Consider the following 8,708-nt stretch of genomic DNA (forward strand, 5'->3'; position numbering starts at 1 on the left):
TGGGTCTCTTGTAGACAGCGTATATATGGGTCCTGTTTTTGTATACATTCAGCCAGTCTAAGTCTTTTGGTTGGAGCATCTAAACCATTTACATTTAAGGTAGTTATCGATATGTATGTTCCTATTACCAGTTTCTTAATTGTTTTGGGTTTGTTATTGTAGGTATTTTCCTTCTCTTGTGTTTCTTGCCTAGAGAAGTTCCTTTCACATTTTTTGTAAAGCTGGTTTGTTGTTGCTGGATTCTCTTAGCTTTTGGTTGTCTGTAAAGGTTTTAATTTCTCTATCAAATCTGAATGAGATCCTTGCTGGGTAGAGTAATCTTCATTGTATGTTTTTCCCTTTCATCACTTTAAATGTCATACCACTCCCATCTGGCTTGCAGAGTTTCTGCTGAAAGATCAGCTGTTAACCTTTTGGGGATTCCCTTGTACTTATTTGTTGCTTTTCCCTTCCTGCTTTTAATATATTTTCTTTGTATTTAATTTTTGATAGTTTGATTAATATGTGTCTTGGCGTGTTTCTCTGATAGTATCCTATTGGACTCTCTGTGCTTCCTGGACTTGATTGACTCTCTGTGGAATCAGGAGGTGTTGCTTTCCTGGTATCCTTGTGCGACAGTACCCTAAGGTTTCAGCACTATGAACCAGGGAATCTCACCCCAGTATTCAGCTTCAGTATTCAGTCGCTACTGGGGTTCCACTTGCCCCCTGGTTGATCTCAGTCTCCATTTCAAGTGATATTGTATGACCCAAAGCCCTACTCTGTATCACATTGTTGGTCTTTCTATCCTGGTCAACCCCTACCTTAATCTGGTGTGGTCAGACCCCTATACAAAGATGCTCCTGTCAGGCATGACCTTCCAAAGGATATATCTCCCTGAGAGCAAAGGCAAAGGCCAGACCTCTTTAGGGTAAAGTTAACTTCCCTACAATACAAGTACATTTATCAAAGTCACATTTATGCTATCATTTTAAGGATTTGCAATAGTGATTCCAAAGTTCAGACAACATTGTAAAGTTTCTTGTCCTTTTATTCTGTTGAAATAATGACACCTGCTTACTAGGAATATGAAAAAGCTCCAACCAAGGTGACACTTGGACACAATTTCACTTATATGCCAGCTCTAAGAAGTCACTTGCCTGTTCACTATCCTTAATTTATCACAGAGTTAATGAAATTTTATGCTCTTCTTGTATAATCATTTGTACACCTTCTATGATTAATCTTACACAGTCATTTTTCCACAATAATTTAAACAAAATTTCAGTGTATTTAGCTCATTTTTATTGTATGTGTTCCGTGATATTAGGAAAATGTCACTTAATTTACGAAATTAAATCTAAATATTTTTATTATCCATAAATCTTATATTTATTTAGTATAGGTCTTGCCATCATGGAATGTTTTTCTATTAGAAACTTTGATAAATGTGTTGTAACCATAGGAATGATTTGCAAGACAGCAGGAGTAGTCAATATAGACTAAATTAATGTGTTAGGTTTAGTGTTCACACAGCATGCTTTACTTTAATTGATTACTCTATAGCCGAACTTAAATTACTAGTATCAGTGCTGATAGAAGAAAATGAATATTTAATAAAACACCCTTTGTATCATAGTAGCAGATTAATCTAAGTAAAAAAGCTATCATTTGTAATAAGCTTTTAAGGCTACTTTGATATCTTGAATACATGCAATATTAAAGAGCTTATAAATACAAAGAGCAAGATAAGTTGGGATAATTTAACAAAAAGTCTCTGCAATTAACTGAATTATGATGCATTTGGATTTAAAAATTAAGTAATACACTTACATTGAGAAGAAGTGGCAATACATTTTTTCTAGCTTTGAAATTGCAACAGATTCATTTATCAATAGAATTATATCAACAAAAATAACATAATGAGTAAACGATTAATTTATGAACTTCATAACTAACTCTTAGAGTCATTGATGTTTACATATAGATAATCTTAAGACAAATAATTCATGGATAAAGTACATTTTATTCCCCCATCATCAATCACCATCATTGTCATCGATACAACAGAGTTTTTGGAATAAAACTCAAATGAATAACAATAAGGAATATCACATTACTAAAATGTAAAAAATTATATAACTAAGAAAAACCTTGTAGGTTAATATTGAGAGTAAAAATAGAATAAAATTACAGATAAGGATAAAAGGCAAATTTTATGCATTCTTAAATATATTCTTTAAATCCCAAACATAATTTTGACTATTAAAGTATTTAAATTCCTCAATCTGGAGCTGCGTTACAAAAAATAATCCTGTATACACTATAAAATCAGAAGTATATAATACCTTAGTGGTTTATTATGACTGTTGAACTTCAACTGTGTCTTTAGCTCCATGGATTTTATTCCATTGTATGTTAAAATTGAAAATCAGTGATTGCAAGAAAAAAATTAATTCCCGTTTTTTTCCCCATGTTTCTCCCAAAGTGGCTGAAGTAGGAGATGGAAACATTACCATTGAAAAAGAAGGTACAAGAAGAGCCAGATTTATGGGCATGCACCTAGTGCATCCACTCAGACCCAGACAGAAGGACTACACACTTGGTTTAATGCTCTATTGTTGCCATCTTGAAATTCTGAAGAATTTTTGAATAAGGAGCACTGCATTTTCACTTTTCACTGAGTATGCATAGCCATAAATAAAGTCAAACCTGTTGGTGATGTCAATCTGGAAAACTCCTATCTGGGTCAAGGAGAGACTGACTGGGCATGGCTGCCAGGCATGTGCTTAAATGAATACTTGGAGAGACCATATATAAAATAGATAAACAACAAGGATTTACTGTCTAGCATAGGGAAATATATTCAGTATCATATACTAACCTATAATGGAAAAGAACTGAGAAAAAAGAATATATATTAATTTATTCATACAAATGTATAACCGAATCACTTTGCTGTACACCTGAAACTAACACAATATCGTAAATCAAATATACTTCAATTAAAGAAAAGAATACTTGGAGAGAACATGACTATTCTCTGAAACTTTGAATAAGCCTATGACCCTGGGTTTTATTCCTTTCCAGTACAGCTTGTCTGTTCTGAAGAGATTTTGACTGGCAAATAGTGAAGAGACCCTTCTTTACTTGATAAAAGCAAACAAATAAATACCAACAATAACCAAAAAAAAGAAGGATGGGCAATATCAATATTAAAATGGACAAATTCATGATCCACGAAGAATATATATGAATAGCAAACACTTTTAGAATAATGAGAAGATGATTAATATTGGTCTTATAATGTAAGTGGAAATCTTTGACTCATCTCTCAAAATGATTTTAAGCAAGTCCATAGAAAACTTTAAAAATGATAGCGATTTTGAAGAGTATAAGTACAAGTCTGAATTAATAGGTTTATACTGAAATTTAAAATTAGACTAAATAGACATGCAAAGAGCTCCCAAATATCTGAAAAACGTTCAAAATTTATGTTCTCAAAGCAATAAACTTTAATCAGTTATTAAAAATAGAAAAAAAACACAGTTTCTGGCCTCAGTGCAATAACTTGAGAAATTAATAAGCTTAATAACACAATAACAAGTAGGAAATTATAATATAGAACTCATTTAAATAGCTCTAATTACTCTGAAAGAAAGCAAAATTACAATGCCTATTTAGAAATTAAGTACTTACAGAACCAAACATAACAAAGTATATAAAATATACTAAACCTTTACTCAAAGAGAACACGAAAAGCTATAAATCTTTTCATTATTAAGAAGAGAGAGTATATATATATATATATAAAACATAATTATTAAATTTCAGTGGATTTATTGGAAAAATGGACATGAAATTAGATGAAGCTAGAAACAGATAACACTCCATGAGAGCTTAATATATGACCAGACTTTTCTATAAATATTGCTGGAATTATCAATCTCAGTCTTGAATGATACTATTATGAGCCTTATTTCACCTATGAAGAAACTCAGGCACAGAGATGTTAAGTAACTTGCCCAAGTAACTTGCCCAAGGTCACACAGATGTGTAAATGGAAGAGCTAGTTTATGAATAAAGTCAGTGTAGAACCATAACCTGGGCTCTTAACCTCTATGCTCCACCCCTTTGTATAATAAAATAGCTCATACTGACATGATTACTACTCACCAAGCCCTACTCTGAGTGTTTTACATATTTTAATGAAAGACAAAATAGGTCAAAAAAATATGAAATCAAAGTGCATTTGACTGTTATGCTGTACCCACATGGACAGAAATTCTGTTCTTTTTATCTTAATTTCACTCTTTGGGGACATAAACTATTGTTCAATAAGTTTTATTTTAAGCTGTGAAGGACATTTGAGCTGTTCTTTCTGACCCTAGCTGTGTTTGTTTGTTTGTGTTTTGGCAGGTGGGAGAGGGAGATACATTAGGAGTAGATATAAATTAAACCCTCATAGAATCAATGAGAGACAGCAATACTGAAATTATAACAAGGCACATGTCCATGGATGCTGGAAAGCAGAAATTAAGGGTAAGGACATGCAGCAGCTTTATACTATTCAAGATGTCACCAGCAGTCCCTCTGCCAAGATCACAGGTGCCATGCTAGAGCTACCAGGGCAATTACTGCTGTCATGATAGTAATGACACAACAAAACAAAACTCTCCCAATTCTTGAGCCAAATGTCCCACTTTGAAAAGCCACATAGAAAGGGTGAATGTGCATTTGGTTAAGTTTGAGTCACATGTCTGACCATAGCCCGCAAAGAAGGATCTGTCCTCTCTACTTCATATGAGGCACTAAGGTGAGAAATATATAATGGGCATGGGAATCCTCCTCTGTCAGCACCACAAACAGGGTAATAGAGAAGTGTCTGGCAAGCAGGCCATCCTGACAGCACACATACAAAACAAACTCACATTCACATGATTGTTTGCTTCTCTTGCTTTTCCATGAGTTTCACAAAAGTAGAAACTATTCCACAGTTTTCATCATCTGTTACCTAAATCATTTCTTTCTTGAATTTATTAGGCATTTAATATAAGCACTTTGACAGAATTGATGAGTATTTAAAAGAATGAATAAATGAATAATCAAAAGTGTGTTTCTTTCTAGAAGTTTAGAATCTACCTCTACCAAACAAACAAGGCACAACAATTAGAGATACCAAAGCATAACAACATATACAATTTAATACATATCTTCTTTACAACCCATAGTTGACCAGAACAATGTATAGTTTGCCTTGACTGTCATCAAAATTAAGAGAAAAATCTATTCACACTGAAAGACAGCAAAACATGTTAATATATTGCTCATGTGTTGTTTACATCATGAACCATTTCCTGCAAAATGAAGAATGACAAATTGCAACTTACATGACCTTTGAAATACACTATCATATATGGCAAGCCTTCCTTCAAGGATTTTAAATAGTAGGATAAATAGGTTGTCAAAAAAAAAGCGACCTATAAAACTCATCTAGTTGAGTGGCAGGTTTTTGTATGAACACTTTTTTGAATAAGAATGCTGAGTTTCATATATATATATACATACATATATATATATACAAATATATATATATTTGTATATATATACAAAATTTGTATATATATATTTTTAATGATCATGGGTACTAACTCTAAATCCTTACAGAGAAAAAAACCATGCAGAAAAGATGATCTGTTTTGAAAATGTGAAGTTAGTTCATATCTTGCTTCATGTTGTAAATATATTGAGCTTGAATTTGCACAAGGACTGGATTTGAAAGGAAAAGTTTAAGATTATCATTCCATTTCTTAGAATCAAATCAAGAGAAAAAAATTTTTTCTTTGTACAGTTGGGAGTGGGAGGTGCATGAATGAATTCTTTCTAAATTCCTTTTAAAATAATTTTTCAATAAAATTTATGTAAAATTCACACTCAGGAAAAAAACAGTGAAACTGTGTGGAAAAATTAAATAAAATGGGAAATATGGAAACCACGATTTCAAAGTTCTTTAGTGACACTGTATAGAAAGTGTATATAAACAAATAATGTGTAATGCTTTGTACTAGTATATAGCTCTAGGAGTATTTTGATCCAAAAAAGTCCTTGTTTTATAGAAATCCATGAAATTTGAGTTCTGCTTTAAGGAATTTACAGTGAAAACCTTGAAATTGCCTTGAGGATGAATTAAATTAATTCATTATGTCAAAATTTGAGGAAGAGATTTCATAAATGGAACAGGAGAATGCACTTATTTTACTGGCTCAGAAGAACACACATGAATTTTGAAAATTTGAATGACAAGAAAAATTGTTTCTTTGAGAACTCACTTGACATCCTCTTTCTTTTTGATTACTTTGGAGACCTAATATAAATTCACAGACATATTTTCAACCATAAAATCCATCTTTTGATAGATTTCTTAAAGTGGCTTCCAGTTTATAATGAATAATTTGTGCCTTAAAATGTAATGTGTGAAGAGACGGTTTTTGCCCCATGTAGGGCAGTGGAATTTGTTGTTTGGTAGACTTACGGATGAACGGTGCAGAAGGGATGTTCAGAAAGATCTTGAAAGCTGTTGGTTGTCAAGTAAATGCACACGTGGCCTCAACACCAGAGCATCACGTGCCTTGGTGATCCCTGACCCCTGGAACTGGAGCTGGTGTTTCAACCATTTTACTCTAATTCAATATTAATAAATTTCTTCTTCTGTTAGTTTGATTTTTATGGAGTTGTGATTTTTTTTCATGCAGGACAGATTGATCAAGTAGATATGCGAGAAGGGTGGAGTCAAGATGGTGTACTAGGAGGACACAAAATTTGCGTCTCCTCACAACTAGGGCACCTACCAGGCAATGGTGGGGGCCACGGACACCTAAGGGGATGGGAGGAACCCCCAGTGACTGGGTAGGATGTGGGGCATGGGGGGAGTGAGGGAGGAGGAGAAGTGGAGGCGAGTCAGGACTGGCCCCCCTGAGGGGTGGCTGGGGGAAGGGAAGGGATCCCATGCCAGAAGGGGGAAATTGGAGGACCACTGGGAGGGAAGAAGATCAAAAGGGAGCATGGCCAGGTTGCCCCTGCCCACCACCTGGGCCCCTCCAGCCACGCAGGTCCTGAAGGAGTGGGAGGGAGGGAAGGGCGATCAAAAGTAAAGGCCAGACCTCTGGGACTGGCACCCCTGAGGGGCGGCTGGTGGAGGGGAGGAGTTCCTACACCCAGTGAGACCCACTCAGATAGGGGTCCAGCAGCAATGGGGGGAGACCATGGGGGAGGGGCACGAAGGAAGGGAAAGGAACACGGCTGGTGCTTTCCCTGTACACTTAAGCACCAGGAAGCCTGTTGGGCTCCCAGGCCTAATCCTCTGCATTTGGAGCCTCCCTCCTGCAGTGCAGAGCCCAAGCCCCGCCCCTACACCCCCACCCAGGGCCATACCTCTACACTCAGAGACCCCCTCCAGTGAGCTTGGCCTAAACCCCACCCATACACCCTCACTCAGGTTCCTACCTCCAAACTCCAGAAGCCCACAGTCCAGAGGCCCTCCTTTCCACATGCTGCCTCTCCCCTTCTGCTCAGGTCCTAAGCAGAGGCCCCGCCCCACACTTGAAAGTCACCCCCCACCCACGCACCTAGGCCCCCTCCCACACTTGGACATCGCCCCATGTAGGTCCCGCCCCACACTCAAAAGTCACCCCCCACCCTAAACACTGCCCCAGCCTAAGATCCCCCCCAAACTCCGCCCACATAGCCAAGGCTGTTTTTCTTTTATTTTCTTCTATTCCTTTTTGCGCTGTCAGATTGGGGTTATGTTTTACCTTGTTGATTCATTATTGTTGATTCTTTTATATTTTTATTTTTCATAATCTTTTATTTTTCTAATTTTATTTTATTCTTTATATTTTGTTAGTGATTTTTCCTTTTGGCTTGTTCCCCCCCCAATTTTTTTTTCTTTTTTCTGTTGTGTATTTATTTTACCTTGTTGCAGTTGTTTCAATTATAGTTTTATTTATCCTAATAGATTTTTTATCTTTCTAATTTTATTTTGTTTTTTATTCTTTGATATTGTACTGCTCCTTATTTTCTTTCTTTCTTCCTTTTTTTTTTTTTTTTTTTTTTAACTGTGCCATGAAGCTTGCAGGATCTTGGTTCCCCGGCTGGATGTCAGGCCCAAGCTCCAGCGATGGGAGCTCTGAGTCAAAACCGCTGGACTAACAGAGAACCTCAGAGCCCAGGGAATATCAATCGGAGTGAGGCCTCCCGGAAGTCCTCATCTCAGCACCAAGACCCAGCTCTATCCAAGTGCCTACAAACTCCAGTGCTGGGCGACTCATGACAAACAACCTGTAAGACAGGAATACAAAAGCACACCCCCCCCAAAAAAAAGAAACAACAAAAAAATATGTTGTTGAAGGAGCAAGGTAAAAACCTACAAGACCAAATAAATGAAGATGAAATAGGCAACCTACCTGAAAAGAATTCAGAGTAATGATAGTAAAGGTGATCCAAAATCCAGGAAACAGAAAGGAGAAAATACAAGAAACATATAAGGAGGACCTAGAAGAACTACAGAGCAAACAAACACTGATGATCAACACAGTTACTGAAATTACAAATACTCTAGAAGGAATCAATAACAGAATAACTGAGGCAGAAGATGGAAAAGTGAGCTGGAAGATAAAATGGTGGAAATAACTGCCACAGAGCAGAATAAAGAAAAAAGAATGAAAAGAATT

At 36.1% G+C, this 8,708-nt stretch overlaps 1 protein-coding gene across 1 annotated transcript in view; it reads left to right on the forward strand.

The window, feature by feature from the left end:
* LOC149743938 (uncharacterized) overlaps nt 1–6,699 on the forward strand; it is a 123,953-nt gene extending 117,254 nt beyond the window's left edge. The window contains exon 6 of the mRNA XM_089906017.1: nt 2,468–6,699. The gene's annotated coding sequence lies outside the window, so the exon portion shown is untranslated. The remainder of the gene's footprint in view (nt 1–2,467) is intronic.
* Nucleotides 6,700–8,708: the final 2,009 nt, after the last annotated feature.

The sequence above is a fragment of the Delphinapterus leucas genome, unplaced genomic scaffold, assembly GCF_059928025.1.
Source record: "Delphinapterus leucas isolate spDelLeu-1000000601 "Yukka" unplaced genomic scaffold, BTC_Dleu_Yukka2 spDelLeu_asBTCV2_sq49, whole genome shotgun sequence".
NCBI lineage: Eukaryota > Metazoa > Chordata > Mammalia > Artiodactyla > Monodontidae > Delphinapterus > Delphinapterus leucas.